Raw genomic sequence first — 16,764 nt, 5'->3', positions numbered from 1 at the left:
TTCAAAGAAGTGAATTGGTGTATTTGACTTAAAAAGAAGTAGAAAACATGTCTGTGCCTAGAGAGCATCATAACACTCCTTGTTGTTTTTTCTTGACTTCAGTGACATAATGAAGCATTCTGTGTCACCATGGATTCCAGAGACTAAATACCAGCATTGGGAACAGTCTTGGGTCTGGTGTTCAGCACTATAGCCATAAGTTGTTTTTCAATTAAACTGATATCAGATTATAATCTAGGTTTTAGCCAGGTGTGGTGGTTGTGCATTCTTTTAATCTTAGAACTCAAGAGGCAAAGACAAATGGGTCTCAAAGAGAGTTCCAGTACAGCCAGGGCTGTTACCCTTGAAACTACCCTCTCCCCATAAAATGATTTGTACACCTACTGGAGGCTATGGCTTAGCTATAATTTTCTGTGCAAAATAATTTTAGAAGTTTAGTAAAAATATATTTGTATTTGGTAAAGTGGTTTTCAACAACTTTTTAAAAATTAATACATAGATTTTGAGTATTTCTAGGTCTACAATGTACAGTGACATCACCTGGGAATGATCTTACAACAATTGCTGGCATTTAGGTACCCAATTCTTGGATTTGGGCTGTTTCCAAGAAATGTACTGATGCTTTCCAGTTTCAATAGCAGCTGCTTAATGGTATATAAAATTTATAATACACTAATTTTTCATAATTTTGTTCTTTGAAACTATACCAAGGAGCAACAACTTTCTACACAATTAGCTTAATTTAAGTGTTTAAAAACGTGTAATGGAAGGTTGAAAATGTTATACAGGAGAGTCGTTTTAACAATCAAATGTGTGAAATTACTGAGGTTGGGTCAAGTATACATGTTATGTATTCAGGTAGTGGAAATCATCTGCATTCCTCTTAAGTTGGAATTTAAGGGAATGTTCTGGGTGCCAGTATAATCTGGAAATGTAATTTCCATTTAATATCCAAACCCAACCCTTCCCTATGGTAATTATTCCAAGCCTGCCTGGCTGAATGAAATAATGGAGGCTGAAGAATAAATGTGAGAATGTCATGAATAAATAACCAGTTAATATTTTGAATTTTTTCTCTGATCCATTTGTTGGTAGTTATAGATCCACTTTTCTGTATTAATGAAAGGAAGTACAAAATCAAAATTTCTGCTTTTCCTGGTCTGTGTCTCCCACAGCACACCCTGCATAACTCACCAGGACGCCACTGTGTGTAGTGTGGACTGCAGCCATGGGTAATAATGTTCTGTCCTTCATGTTCCTCTTCCTTCTATCTTCCATCTTGTTGACTAAGTCCTGTTTCATGGACTCTAAATGTATTCTTCCTTCATTCTCCTTGATGCTACTCATTAGCTGTGAAAACAGCCCAAGTTCAGTTTTATTATTCATTAATGTGCATATGACTGCTTTATACATGAGGCCATGAATGCTGTGACCATGCGACCTTCTTGGTAATTTTAATTTAGCATTCATTTCTTTATTTTGGGACTTTTCTTTTCATTTAAATCTTTATATTTGTTAAGATATCACTTTCTTGTGGGTTAAGTAATGTGAAGATGAATTTAACCACTCAGTTTGTTTTCTTTCCCCCTTTAACTGCATATATTCATTGTACTTGGTGCTGGGTTTCATTTTTTATTCAATTATTTACTATACTTAGAACACATTTCCAAAACTCCTGTCCTTATTTTTCTCTTCTCCCTCTATCCTCCTCATGACAATAGACTGTTTTACTCAACTGTTATCCTATATATACATATATGACTTTATGTATCTACATAAAATATGGAAGACATGAATGTGAGAAACCATATTTGTCTTTATTAAACAGATTTAAATTCACTCAGTCTCATAATCTCCAGTTATGTGAATTTTCCCTTGAACATCACAATTTCATTATTCTTAAAGACAGAAGAAGATAACATTGTATACATTTTTAAACAGTTTTTCTGTTGATGGACAACTTACTTATCCATTATTAATAGTTTTTCAGTGTTTACTCAATTTTATTCCTATGAAGATTAAAATCCTGTGTCTTAATGAATAAGAGGTCACTTTGGTATGCCTGTTCAAATTGTGTTTATGATACTTTTTGGCTGTCCTACAACATACTCTATATAACAGGCTGGCCCGAAACTTACAGAGATATGCCTGCCTCTTCCTCCCTAGTGCTGGGATTAAAGGCGTGCACCACCACCGTTCAGTGATGTTTTCTACATATATTAATTTCTTTCTTAAAATACGTTTGCATGGATACATGGGATGTTTTTGCTCAGAGAAAATGCCTTCTCAACTTCCTACTACTTCAGTCTCTATTCTCTCCCAACCTATGTTCTGTCAGTGCAGTCTAGCATATACCATCAAAATATATCTTCATGCAAAGAACTCTAGCTTGTTATCTATCTTTTCTAAGAGCTTTACTGGCATCTAGAAATAATACCTAATGTGTATTTCTTGTTTGAATGATTACTATATAGATGAAAGCATGATATTCTCTACTCAGAATAACATGATTTTAACCACACACCTAAGAACTCAAGACATATGAAACCAATAGCAATGCTAATTTATTTTTAGGATTTATTTCTTTCTGTAAGAAGTAACAAAAATAACATAGTTAACTTTTGTCATATTAACCACATTTTGTTCATAAAATACTGGAAGAAGAGTCTAACATCCAGTAATAATAGTAATAAATTCAAATGTGTCTTTATCTATTACTAAAATCATCTTAATTGGTCACTGATTTATCTATCCTTCAAATCCATAATCTATTATTATGAATGTACAGATTGCCACATTCTCCTCTAGGATTGGTTAACATTAGGTGAAAGAGTGGAAATAATTATTCATATATATATATATATATATATATATATATATATATATATGTATATATATATATATATACACACACACACACACACACACACACACACACACAGTTTTACTATGAAAGTTTGGCAATTAGGCTTTTCCTAATGGTTTTTTATAACAATTATCTTTTGCAAGTTTAATTAATTTTTCTATTGTTTGTGTTTATTAAATTAAATTGATTTGAATCTCCCATATAAATATATTGCTTTATTAAGAATGCCCAGGTTTTTGTGTTTTCCTCAGAATATATGGTATTTGAAACCTAGCAGTAAATAAAGAATATTTGTATATTAATGGACACACATAAAATATGACCAAAATTACAAAACATAAAATATGACAAAAATATTACTTGTACATATTTAAACTCCAAGTCTTTAACTATACTTACTTTTCACATCTAATGCATAAAGGTTGGTGCCCTCTTTTTTGAACTATGGAAGTGTCTTCTCTTTAATGGATTGCCTTGGCATTCATTTCTTTTTTTCTTTTACCGACCATAGATTATTTTTTTCCTACATTATATACTGATTATGCTTTCCCCTCCTTCTACTCCTCCCATTGTCTCTCAGCTCCTTTCCATCCAGATCCACCCATTTCTGTCTCTTATTAGAAAACAAACAAGCATCTAAGGAATACCCTAAAATAATGTAAGATAAAATAATTTAAAACAAAAACAAGTCAGAAAATATTAAACAGAAGTAAAGAGCCTAAGAAAAGGCAAACGAGACAGATATAGACAGAGACCCATTCATTCACACACTCAGGAAGCCCAAGTAAAGAAAAAGGAAGCTGTAATAAGAACACAGGGGTTCTATATGGTAAAAGAAGAGAAAGAAGAGACCCTAACATGATGTTATGAGACAAGGAACCTCCACAGAAGTCATTGTGTTAGTTTTCTTTTCATCTTCTATGGCGGAGCTTGTAGGATACCCACAATAGAGGCTTCTGAAAGCAGATGGCAGCTTGTGCAGAGATCATCCACAGCCAGAAATTATGCAGAGAGGGAGTCTAAATTGGAGGTCTCTAGCAACTCCCTCCCTTCAGGCATCCAGGAACCCTGAGGAATTATAGGACTGTGAAGGGGTGGCTATAGGAATCAGAGGGGTTGGAGGACAGCAGGAGAATCCAGTAGGCTCACAGAGACTGCAGCAGCAAACATGGGGCCTACATGTGTCAGCACCAGGTCCTCTGCATCTGTTATGTCTGTTTGCTTGGTGTTTTCATGGGACTTCTAACAGTAGGAGCAGCTTCGTCTCTGACTCTTTTTGCCTGTTCTTTGGACTCTTCTTTTCATCCTATTGGGATACCTTTTCCAGCCTTGATATGAAGGCTTTTACCTTGTCTTATTGAATCTTGTGTTTTAATGTAAAGGTTTGCACCTTTATGAATGGAAATGCAGGGGGAGTAGATCTTCAGAAGAGGGGATGCGGGGGATGTGAAGGTGAGCTGAGAGGAATGGAGGGAGGGGAAACTGTGAATTGGATGTATTGTATGAGATATATAAGAGAAGATTTTTTAAAAGATTCCTTTGTTTCTTCAGTGAGACTTCCTTGGAGAAAACTAAATTTTCATGTGCATGTGGTCTTCAATTATAGGTGGATTCTGGGGTAGGAATGGGGAGCATGTGTCTCCTCCTTTCAACTCTGGGACCTTATATGATGCAGACCCACACAGACCCTCCTCATGCTGCCTCAGTATCTGTGAATTCATATGAACTTTGGTCATGTGATTGAGAGGGCCTTCTTTCCATGGCTTTCCTCCTTTCCCTCTGCTTCTTAATTTATTTCTACCTCCTTTCCCTGATTCCTGAGGGGAAGAGTTCTATGAAGATATCCCATTTGGGCTGAGGGCTGCATGGTCTCTCATTGCATAATCTCTGGCTGTGTGTCTCTACATTTGTTCACATCTGCTGTTGGCAGAAGCTTTTCTGGTGAAAACTGAGCAAAGCACTGATCTATGAATATGACAAATGTCACCAGGAGTCATTTTTTTGCTATGTTCCTGTAGCAATATTTTGTTTCTCCCTGGTATTTGGGTTATCTAGTGTCTAGTTCAACATCAGGCATGGGTTTTATCTCTGGTAGTGGGCCTTATGTCAAGTGAAATATTGATTACGTATTCCTACATGCTTAGTGCCCCCTTTGTACCAGCATATCTTACCAGCAGAACAGCTGGTATTTTATATTATTGGGTTTGTAGCTGACTGAGTGTTTCTTTTTCCTTTATTAGAGTGCATGTACTAAAGACACTAGAATCTAGGGATGATGTCTATAAATGTAGATGTCAGCTCAACTTCTGTGTTCAATGGGTTTTTAGGTATTCTCTTCAGCAATAAAGCCCTGCCCTCTGTTTGTGGAAAGCAACCTATAGCATTAGCCTGGATTGTTTGGGGAGTTCCCATGGGACCCCTTTGGCCAACACCTCAATTATCTGTAACCCATTTCAGTTACTGAAGACTTCATTTGGTGACAAGAAATGTCCAGTTGGGGATTTGTCTGCCATTATTTGGCCATTTCACATTTATACTTGTATCCCTTTTAGGAAGCTACTACTGTATTAGGTCCCCATGCTTCTGTTAAAAGGCTCTTAATTTTAATTGTTTCTCCTTATATTCCAAGTCTCTGTTGTTACATGACTATAGCTTGATACCATTTATTTAGTAGCTAATATTCACATATAATTAAATATATATCACATTTATTTCTGGGTCTGGTTACCACACTCAGCATGATTTTTTTTCTTCTAGTTCTATCCATTTACCTGAAAATTTCACTTTTTGATGGGCAAGTAATATTACATTGTGTAAAAGAAGTCCCACGTTTTCTCTAACCATTTCTCTGTTGAGGATCATCTAGGTTGATTCCACTTTATGACTATTAATAGAGCAGCAATGAACAAAGTTGTGTATTTCATCAGTTGCCCTTACTTTAGGAATTACTGTGGTCAGAATGTGATCCCATTTATTAGGTGTCCTTGACAATCATCAGTAAATGGGTGCTGGAGTAGTCAATGAGCCTGATGGATGGATTGCCTGATATATAAATTTGTCTTCCTTGCATGAAAGATCTAAGAGATGCCTAGGTAATCATAGTGTTAATCTAGTACTCATGACTTGGTTCATACTAAGACATTCATGTGGGCCTCATCATCCAGCTCATATTTCTTTGAGGTGGGTTGTTGTAATTACCTTGGTTAATGCAGTCTTTTCCTCACTTTTCATTCTCTGCAAATGAAAATTTGTCCCGTTTGCTTAGAGCATTAAACACCTGTTTGATTTTCTTCTGTATTTTCCACTTGAATTCAGTAGGAAATATCTAGAGATAAATTTGTACAGTTTCTTATCCTTTTTTGTCATAAAATTATTTCTGAGGTAAGAACATTCACTAGGCCCTCAAATAAATCCCCAGAAAAAAAATCACAAAGAGCTTAGTATCAATCCTAGTTTCCTAATGAGAATTTATTTCATGAAATATGTGTATATATTAGTCATGAAAATAGGAAGGTGAAAATCCTAGGTAGCTTTAAAACTACTTGCTTATAGTAGTGAAAATTTTAGGTAGAAAGGATATTTAATCAAGCAAGTCACTTGAGAAAAATGTGACTGTCACTTTGTAATTAGAAATAATTTCAATATGCAAGTAGAGAAATGTAATCAAAGTGGCTTAATATGTCCTTTATTAATACTGTGAAAATTAATGACTTCAAAAAACTGATTATCAAACTTGCTGTTTTAAATTTTTAAAATTAAGTACTTTACCACTTCTAAATTCTCTAAACTGCTTCATTAAGGTTGGTGGATACAAAAAAAAAATGCATTTTCTAAAATAAAAGTGTAAATAAAGAAAAAATGGGCTCGGCATGTGATATTATTATACAAATTTGTTTCTTATGATATCCAGAGCATGAAATATTTCTCTCAAATGAGATTAGTTTCAAGAGGTAACATACTAAGGAGTAAATATTTTGTTAATATTTTAATAATTAAAACTTTTAATAATTAAAGACCTTGCAAATAAAAACAAACATGCACTGAAATTAATCAGATCCAAAGTTTATCTATGTTAGCTGATTTCCATAAAATTAGAAGAGACATTCTGAAGTTGTGGGGAGTCACAATGGATTCTTGTGAACACTTTCAGGGTCAAGTATTTTTATGAAGTTTTCTATCACCAAACCCCTTAATATCGTGACATTTAAAGCTATAAAACAACTAATTTAACAACCTCTTTCATGACTCAAGTGCTCATTACTTGCATTCAGTTCTCCCTTGTCACCCAATATTTACAATTTCTTGTTCTCCTTTCTACATGTTATACTGTACCCACTTGTACATTTGTATAGATGCAAACACACGTGCATGCACACACACACACACACACACACACACACACACACACACACACACACACACAGAGAGAGAGAGAGAGAGAGAGAGAGAGAGAGAGAGAGAGAGAGAGATGCAAGCATGCATATGTGCCAACATCTGTGTATGGGAAATTACAAATTTTTTTTTCTTTCTCAGAATGGAAAACCTTGCTTAATAATATAAATGCTGTCTATTTACCCACAAAATTTGTGGTTTCATTCTATTTTACACATGTACAAAATTTTCATTATCTATGTGTTAATAGACAAGTAGGTTAGTCAATTTCTTTGTTATAGTGAATAATGCATCTATAAACATGGAGTTAATTACTCTGTGGTTGGATATAGAGTTCTCTGTGTATATATCCATAAGTAGAAGAGCCGAGTCATATGGTAAGTTCTATTTTTAATATCTGAGAGATTGCCACACTGATTTCCACAATGGCTGTGTTAGTTTATAGTCTCACCAACATTGAATAAGGGTTCCTCTTTCTACTTGTCTGCCCCAACCTTTGTAAGCATATTTTGTGATAATAGCCATTTTGACTGAGATAAAGGGGTATCTCAAAGTACATTTGACAGTGATTTCCCTGGTTGTTATGGGTACTGAACATTTTTGAAAGTAGTCACTGCCCGTGTGTGTGTGTGTGTGTGTGTGTGTGTGTGTGTGTGTGTGTGTGTGTGTATGTGTGTGTGTGCATGCATGAGAGAGATTCAGAGACAGAGACAGAGAGACAGAGATAGAGACAGAGGGAAAGAGAAAGAGAAAGATTTTTATTCATCTTATTTCCTCTTTTGTTAATGGCAGTTTTATTTCCTCGGTATTTAATTTCTGCAGTTTACTGAAAATCCTGTATATTAGCTCCTTGTCTGAATTGTTGATGGTAAAGATGTTCCTCATTCTGTGGAGTGCTTGCTCAGCTGATTGTTTCCTTTGCTGAACAGTAATTTGTTTTCATATGACCCCACCTGTCAATGCACAAGGCTAGTTCCTGAACTACTCTTCTTTTAGTCAGAAAGGACTAGTATAACTCAATGTTATAATGAGTTATTCCTATATTTTATTCTAGGAGTTTCTAGTTTAAAATTGAGTTCTAATTTTATTCTTCTGAGGATAGAGCTCCTGTTTTACTAGCACCAGTTGTAGAATAGGCTATCTTTGCCCCAAGGAATGTTTTTGCTTCTTTGTAAAAAGTTAGGTGGTCATTGACTTGTCATTTCTCTATTCTATTCTCTATTCTACCCATCTATTTACATGCCAGTACCAAACTACATTACTCATCCTGAGCAGTCTAAGGGACCTCAGACAGTGGAGCCAGGATGTATCCCTGGTGCACAAAAGGACTTTGCGAACACATCCCCTATGGAGGGATAACTGCCTTAACCTAGAGACAGGAGAGAAGCCCTAGTCCCTACTTCACATGACCTCTCAGACCTACATGACCCCAACTGGATGGCATTCCCCTACATATGGAATTGGGGTGGGGGGATGGGAGGGGAGGGTGGTTAGAGTGCATGTGAGAGGGCAGAGAGGGTAAAAGGGAGGGAAGGAGGGAGGGAGGGAAGGCGGGAGGGAGGGAGGAAGGGAAGGAGGGAGGGAGGAAGGGAGAGGGAACTGGGATAGAAATGTAAAATAATACATTAAATTAAAAAAAAATGCTTTGACTCCAAAATTTAAGTTCAAGGACAAGTTACTGGGGAAAATGATTTCTATTTTTGTTTCCACAGAAAATGAAAAGATGTGGATTCCTTCCAAACTCATGTGGTTTTATCAAGCCAGACTGCCTGAAACAGAATTCGAGGTGATCCTACATTCAAAACAGCTGGACAAAGCAGCCTTACTGACTACAGCCAGGATTTCTGAAACTTCTTTGAATCCCCCATGACAGCTCCCCTTACCAGCAGGAAGTAGTTTGGAAAGAACAACGCCTAAATTCCCAAATATTGTCTATAAATGTTTGTTTTCATATAAATGGACTTTGTTATATAAAATAAATTAAAAAAATATAAAAAAGAAAAAAAGTTTATCTCTATAATATAATTTGAGATTGAGTATTGTAATACCTCTTCTGGGTTCTTACCACTCAGTATTACTTTGTCTATTCATAGCCTTTGTGGTTCAATGTAAATTCTTACAATTTTTTTTTCCTAATGTACAAAATATGGCATAAGAATTCTGATAGGTTTTAATTTAATTCTGTAAATAAATTTTAGTATTTTAGTCTTTTCACATTATCCATACTGTCATTTCTGGAGCATAAATGGTCTTACTTCTATTATCTTATGCAATTTTCTTTTCCATGTCTTGAAGTTTTCGTTGTATGAGTACATATTTTACAGGTAAACAATGTTATCATTAATGCAAAAGCAAATTAAATATCTATATTAAAATACACAAGAAAGTAATTATTTGATGATGGCTCATCTTTGTCATTGCTGCAATATTGAGACTTTGTAATTGCATAGCCGAGTTAAGTTGCATCTTTATTGAATACTGTATTTACTATCGCTCTACATGTTGGTAAATGTCTATAACCCTAGCTCTCAGGAGGCAGATAGAACAACCTGGTGAGTTCTAGACAAGCCTCTGCTAAACAAAATACTTTGTCACAAATCCGTAAGAACATTCCAGGTATGTATTTATTCAAACATATCTGGTCTATCTAGCTCCTTACAAAAATCTTCTTTGAATGATAATTCCATTCAATAGCATATATACAAAGACTTATTTTGTTTAAATGCTTTTGTCTTTTAAGTTTCATTAAGTTTCATTGTTTTGAAGAATAATTCTGTAAGGAATTTAAACTTCTGTATTATTCTTAAAGATGTTACGGTTTGTTTCTTTCTGATAGAATAAATAATTGAGAAGAAATGCTTCTTGTACATAATTAGTATGAGACTCATTACATATGCATTAATCTCAATGCATAATACAAAAGACAAGAGATGAGTAATTCTGTTAGATAAACACTAATTACTACTATTATTTGACTTCTACTAATTAACAGATTTTTTTTAACTTTTTCTTTATTTGCTGTTAGTTTGGGGAATGTTCCACTGTATTATTATGCTTGTCTGGATATTGATATTTAGCCAAGGTTAATCTAGAACTCATTATTGAGCCCAAGCTAGCCTAAGATTAATGGTCTTCCAGTTTATCCTTCCAAGTGTTGGGGTTATAGGATTGAGCAACTATGTCTGTGAAGACTGACAAATGGAAGTTTATACTTTATTTTTATATATTTGGTCTTTATATCACAACCATAAAAATAGATCTGTGCCAGGTGATGATGGTGTAAGCATTTAATCTCAGCACTTTGGGTGGCAGAGGCAGGTAGATGTCTGTGAATTTGAAACTAGTTTGGTCTACAGAGCTAGTTTCAGGAGAGTCAGGGCTGTTATACAGAGAAACACTGTCTCAAAACAACAACAGCAACAACAACAAAACATAAAAGGAGATCTGCTGTTCTGTTGGTCACTGTACATATTTCTGGAGAGTATTTTATTTTTTGTTGTGAGCCTAGCCTTTAATGGCTATGCCATTTCTCCAACCCTCTGGAGAGAATTTTAAATAAGAGTTTTGTTGTTATATATTAGTAGACAGATATATTTTTTTAGAAACAATGATTCTCTGTGTATTCCCAATCACCAGCTGTACTGGAATTTGGTCTGTAGACCAGGCTGGCCTGAACTTGGAGCTCTGCCTGCCTCTACCTCCTGAGTCATGGGATTAAAGGTGGATGGCATCACCTCTTTTCTCTGTTGCTTGACATTTTAAAAGAAAAATAGTAATTTCCATTCCAAATAATAGCAATTAGAAACTTTAAGTAAGCTTTAAAGATGTTCAACAAGGTGGGTCCACAACATTACCTCATTGATTGTTTCTTCCCATGAGGCTGTGTGCAGAATCTTTCACACATTGAAACAGGAGATGCTTCTTAGAATTGAGAATGGTTTACTTTTTCAAGAAAGCTTTGCTTAAAAGCTGAGGAGAGAGGTGAAAGGAGGTAGGAGAAGGAGTGGGAGGGAGAAAGAACTGTGAATGGAATGTAAAATGAAACTAAAATAAATAATTTAAAAAGTGGACAATAGCATTATAGAATATGTTATATACGTGTATGAAATTGTAGAAGGAATACCAATAAATAATAAATATATGCATAAATAAATAAAAGTGTAAATATAACTATGTACTCTGAATTGTCTTGTTATTTAAATTCTATTCTCATTTTGACAGCATGAAAACAATTTGACTGTGGACACTGAAACACAATAATAAGAGGGGAAAACGACATGCATTCTGTTAGTTTTATGAGAGCTCCATCATACAATTCACCACAGATCCAATTTTATGAAGTATCCTAGGCAAGTAAGAATTAGTTAAGCTCAGGCATAAACTTTAACAATGCATTATACAGGATATGCAATTTTGAATTTACACATGTGTAGTTATGTGTGGCTTCAAATTGCCCTTATAGGTTTCTGTATGAGAAGGTTTATTTTACTGACCAGTGTAAACTTAGGGGTATAAAGGGCTGGTTTTCAACTTTCATGTTTCAGTCTATCATTTAAAAAGTCAGAAGAACTGGGGAAGAAAGGTTGCTATCTCACAGACGCATACTTAGTTACTTGACTCAATATATACCAAGACCATATGACCAGGGAATGGTGCCTCTCACGTATCCTGCTTCCTTCTTCATCAATTGGCTAACAAGAAACACTCTTAAAGATATTCCTGAAGGCCAATGTGATCTGGGAAGTCTGTCACAAAGACACAATACCTAAACAAGAGGAGAAATATACATATCACAAAATTGACCATTTTGTGCTGTCCAATTTTATGTGGCTTTTTTATTACTCTATTTCTTATGTTATTGTTTTTTCATTTTTTGAGACAGGGCTTCTCTGTGTAACATTTACTGCCCTGGAATGTAGACTGTACATCAGGTTTACTTTAAATCACAGAGATCTGCTTGCCTCTGCCTCCCTAGTGCTGGAATTAAAAGCATGTGCCACCATACCTAGCTACTCTCTTTCTTTTTATTATTCTTTTTTAAACTATTGTATACTGTTTCTTTTTCTCTCCCAAGCCTATGTATATTTTAAAACAAACTGTAAACCTTTAGAGGTTTTTCTTAATCTGAATCTGTCTTTACTATAAATCTTTATCTTTTTTCGGCCACAAGTCTTTTATCTGGTAGACAATAACATTGCTAAAATGAAAGCCACAGTTGTTTTAGCCATGGTCTATCCAAGATGGGGGGGGGGGGACACATGCTGCTGGCTTGGAGATGTGGTCACCACCATTGCCAGCTCTCATACACACCAATGAATTGTTAGCAGTGCTTCTTAAAAGCCATGCTGTTTTTGCCACTTATGCTGAATCAGAAAACCTCCCTTAAAGGAGCCGCTCATATCTTTGCTTGTCTCTAGCAAAACAGAGCCCAACCGAGAAATATTGTGCTACCAAGAAGCCTTGGTTGTCTCTGTTCTTTCGTATCTAATACCCTTTCTTAAGCTTTTGTTAAGATTTAAATGGAAGTTCTTATTAATCACTTTGAATGTGTCATTTTGTTATGAGTAAGTTTTCCTGCCAGCCTAGTCCTACAGCCATGCCAGTCCCAAATAAGACACAGAGATGCTGTATTAGATAAAATGCTGTTGGCCTGTTACTAGAATTTCTTATTGGCTAGCTCTGTCTTAAATATTAACCCATTTCTATTAATCTAAGTATCTCCACGTGGTCGTATCCTACCTGAGAGAGGGCCTGGAGTTCTACCCTGTGATCCTACATCTTGAAAGTCATATTTACAACATCTTAATCCAAGAGTTTTTGTGTCAGTGAAGGAAGTTTCCTTTTGGTAATTAGCAGCATGACATGTGTGTGTGTGTGTGTGTGTGTGTGTGTGTGTGTGTGTGTGTGTGAGAGAGAGAGAGAGAGAGAGAGAGAGAGAGAGAGAGAGAAGAGAGAGAGAAAAATAGTTTTATGGAAGTCTTCGGTTCAGATAGTAGTGTAACTGTAACTTGTTGTATAAGTAATTAATTATTATAGAAAAACCATACTAGTTTAAAACACATGTCCCCCTGACACACACAAATACACACATACATAAAAACACCAGAAATCATCAGTGCACTACAGAGCCATCCTGACTCAATAGTTTCAAATAATGACAAGAAAGTACATTTTCCTTGAAGAACTTAGAATCCTGCTAGTAATTTTTGTATTCCATTTCTAATATCTTAATGTTAAAGTTTCTAGAAAGAGTCAAGCAAACATCTAGGCACCTATTGCTTTCATTAGTTTTATTGACAAAGATGATCAAACTTAAGGTCTAGTGATTAGTAAATGGAGATCATGATCTGATGTGCATTTCTAGAAAAAGCTCAATCAAACATACTGCCATTGAATGAATGATGGATAGGCAAGACAAAGAATACTAAAAATACTAAAATGCTTTTGATAACCAGAATAGTATTATTAGATAAAAGAACAACATAAAGTTTATTTGAAAAAACAAAATTCTCATTGGATTAATAAGAACTGTAAATGACAAATCTAATTCAGAAAAGTACACTAACATTGAATTCTTAAAATCTGAGAATGAGATTTTATAATTTACTTCATAATGACAAATTTAAAAATTTAAAATTTTAGAAATATCTGTTTTACAAAATCAGATTCAAATGTCTTGCATAATTTGCTTTTCTATATGTTATCTTCATCAAGGTTTAGGAAATTTACTACTCATTATTTTCCTCTCTCATATAAACTCTAATGCATATCTTTTATAATCCCTAGGAGAGAAATATTTTATTTTGTGTTAATATCAGAAAATTATTGATGTAAAGACCTTCCAAATAATTTACAAAGCGATTATATTATGTCTCATTTTGAAAAGCCGTACATGATGTTAAGATATTAATCCAGGGATCTATATTAACCAGATAAACAGAAAGAGGAGTGAAGACACATTATAGAACAAAATAATCCACCAGTTAAAAAATTGAGAAATCATTAGGAAAATAAAAGAAGATACCACCTTTATATTACTGTTAATTTGTCCATAATATGCAAAATCAACAATATGTCAATGTTTCTGGAAGACAGATGAAATAAGAGTTTTTGAAATGATGTAATTTGAATTGAATTTGTTGTGAATTCATAAACTAGTTAATACCTTCAGATAAATCAACGAATGATGCGAAAGATCCCCACAATAACAGCTAGAGAACATTGCTAAGACAAATCTTAGTGCTTGGTCAATGGTATGATATATGCATGTTCTGCAATTTTTAATAATGCATAAGCATGCCAAGTGCATTCTGAAGATTCATTTTATTCCACTCAGAATCATATGGTGTTATTTGGTGATATCGAGAAGTTGATTCTACAATTAAAATGGAAATAGAAATATCAAGAACAGACATGTATGTCTTGAAATATGTGAAAACAAATTTGGAGAATTTATGCCAGGAAATATCAATCTTACAAAAATTCAGGGATTTTAAACCTATATTAATAAGTAAAGATAAACAAACAGACATGTAAATGAAAATATGTACATCCTAATTGCCTATTGAGGAAGAATGCTTAATGTAGGACAAAAGAAGCATTAGTGTGTTATGAATAACAGTTTTGTTTTCAGTATGTAGCCCTGAGTCACCTGAAGTTTGAAATATACGCATTTTGTTGTCCAGTTTCTCTGGCATGTATTTTTACTACACAAGACCAATATAATTATAATAATAATGGATCATTATAATTTTTGCACTAACAAACTTTTTTTGAATATAATGGAATCCTTTTTTATCTGCTTTATAATATAGAAGTTAAGAAATATGTTTTTCTCATATGTACATGTGTGCATAAGTGTGTGTGTGTGTGTGTGTGTGTGTGTGTGTGTGTTAGTTGTGCTATTTCTGTGATAAGACACCATGAACAAAATTACCTTGGGGAGGAAAGATTTTATTTTATCTTTTAAGTCTCAGGCCACAATCTATCATTAAGGAAATCAAAGTAGGAACTCTAGCCACAAACCAATAAGGAAGAATTGAAATAGTTACTATGGAGGAAAGATGATTACTGGCATACTAAACTTGCTCATTTATACTATCCTGGATCAGAGAGAGGTTTTGGGGTGCACAAACTACAGTGGGCTGGACACTCCCACATCAGCCATTAATTAAGACAATGTCCAGTAGGCTTGCCCTTACCCCAATCTAGTGGGGATATTATGTAAACCCAGGTAATATGTAACAATAATCACTTTGAAAGAGATTAGATTTTAGATCTGGGTCATAGAAGTTTTAAGGAAAGAGGTGTGTGAGGAGTAATACAGTCTTTGTATACTAAATTCCCAGAAAAAAAACAATGTTGTAAGAATCCTTGTTTGGTGCAGTGCCACTAAATAAATGATTTTTGTGTAAGTCTTTAACTACTTCAGTTGTTTATTATTATAAGGAATTATTTGTACGTTAATGTTCATGCTGACATACAATGTTTTCAAGGACAATCTAATCAAAACATGCACACACAAACACATCATACAATCACACAGTTGTCTTATTCCTATTGATAATTTTAGCACTTCTCTTGAAAGTAAGTTGTCTCTAGACTTATGAAGTTATTTCTATGGTTTGTATTATTTTCTATTTGTGTTCTAAGTTTTCTGCACTAACATGCTTGTGATATTTGCCATAGAGGTTAGGAGCAGGTAAGCAGATAGTTAATTGTCAAACCTCCTGCCTTACATTTTTTATTAAGATTGCTTTTGCTACTTAATATAGTTTGTGGCTTGATACATTTTCATTTATTAGTTTCTCATAATTATAACCTGGTAAGTTTTTCCCTCCCTCCTCTCCTCCTAAATTTCCTAACACCTCCTCTCTCCCAAGATTCACTGCTCTGTTTCCCTTCAGAAAAGGGCAGGCTTTCCAAAAATATCAACCAAACAAGGCATAACAAGTTACAATAAGATCAGGTGTATCCCCTCTTATTAAGGATAGACTAGGCAATCTAGTAGGAGGAAAAGGATCCCCTAGCAGGCCAAAGAGTCAGAGACAGTCCCTGCTCCCACTGTTAGGTGTCATACAAGAACACAAAGCTTTCTGACTTCTTTCCCCATTTAGAGCCATTACTCTATTCATTATCTTAAACTTACCTGTTCTAAATTCCTATCTGAAAATCATTGGGGAAAATAGATACTTTGTTAACATTTGCTTATGATTTTGAGGTAGGGCAGAACAAAGAAGCTTAAAGAGACAATTGAAACATAATGATGTAAATTGTGGAAATGACTGACAACTTTAATATTGGCTAAGTCTATAAATGACATATATTCACTTAAATATGTTCTGAAATAATAAAGTACATTAAGATCCTTCCATATCTATATTGACATTCATTGTTTTTGTTGTTTTTATTTGTTCTGATTTCCCCCGCCCCAGTACACATAAAATTTTCATGTGATTTCTTTTCCTGTGTTATAGTCTTTCCAAAATTATTTTCTATAGTCATCT

The sequence above is a fragment of the Phodopus roborovskii genome, unplaced genomic scaffold (assembly GCF_943737965.1).
Source record: "Phodopus roborovskii unplaced genomic scaffold, PHOROB, whole genome shotgun sequence".
NCBI classification, from domain to species: Eukaryota; Metazoa; Chordata; class Mammalia; order Rodentia; family Cricetidae; genus Phodopus; species Phodopus roborovskii.
Note: the sequence above shows the minus strand (reverse complement) of the source record.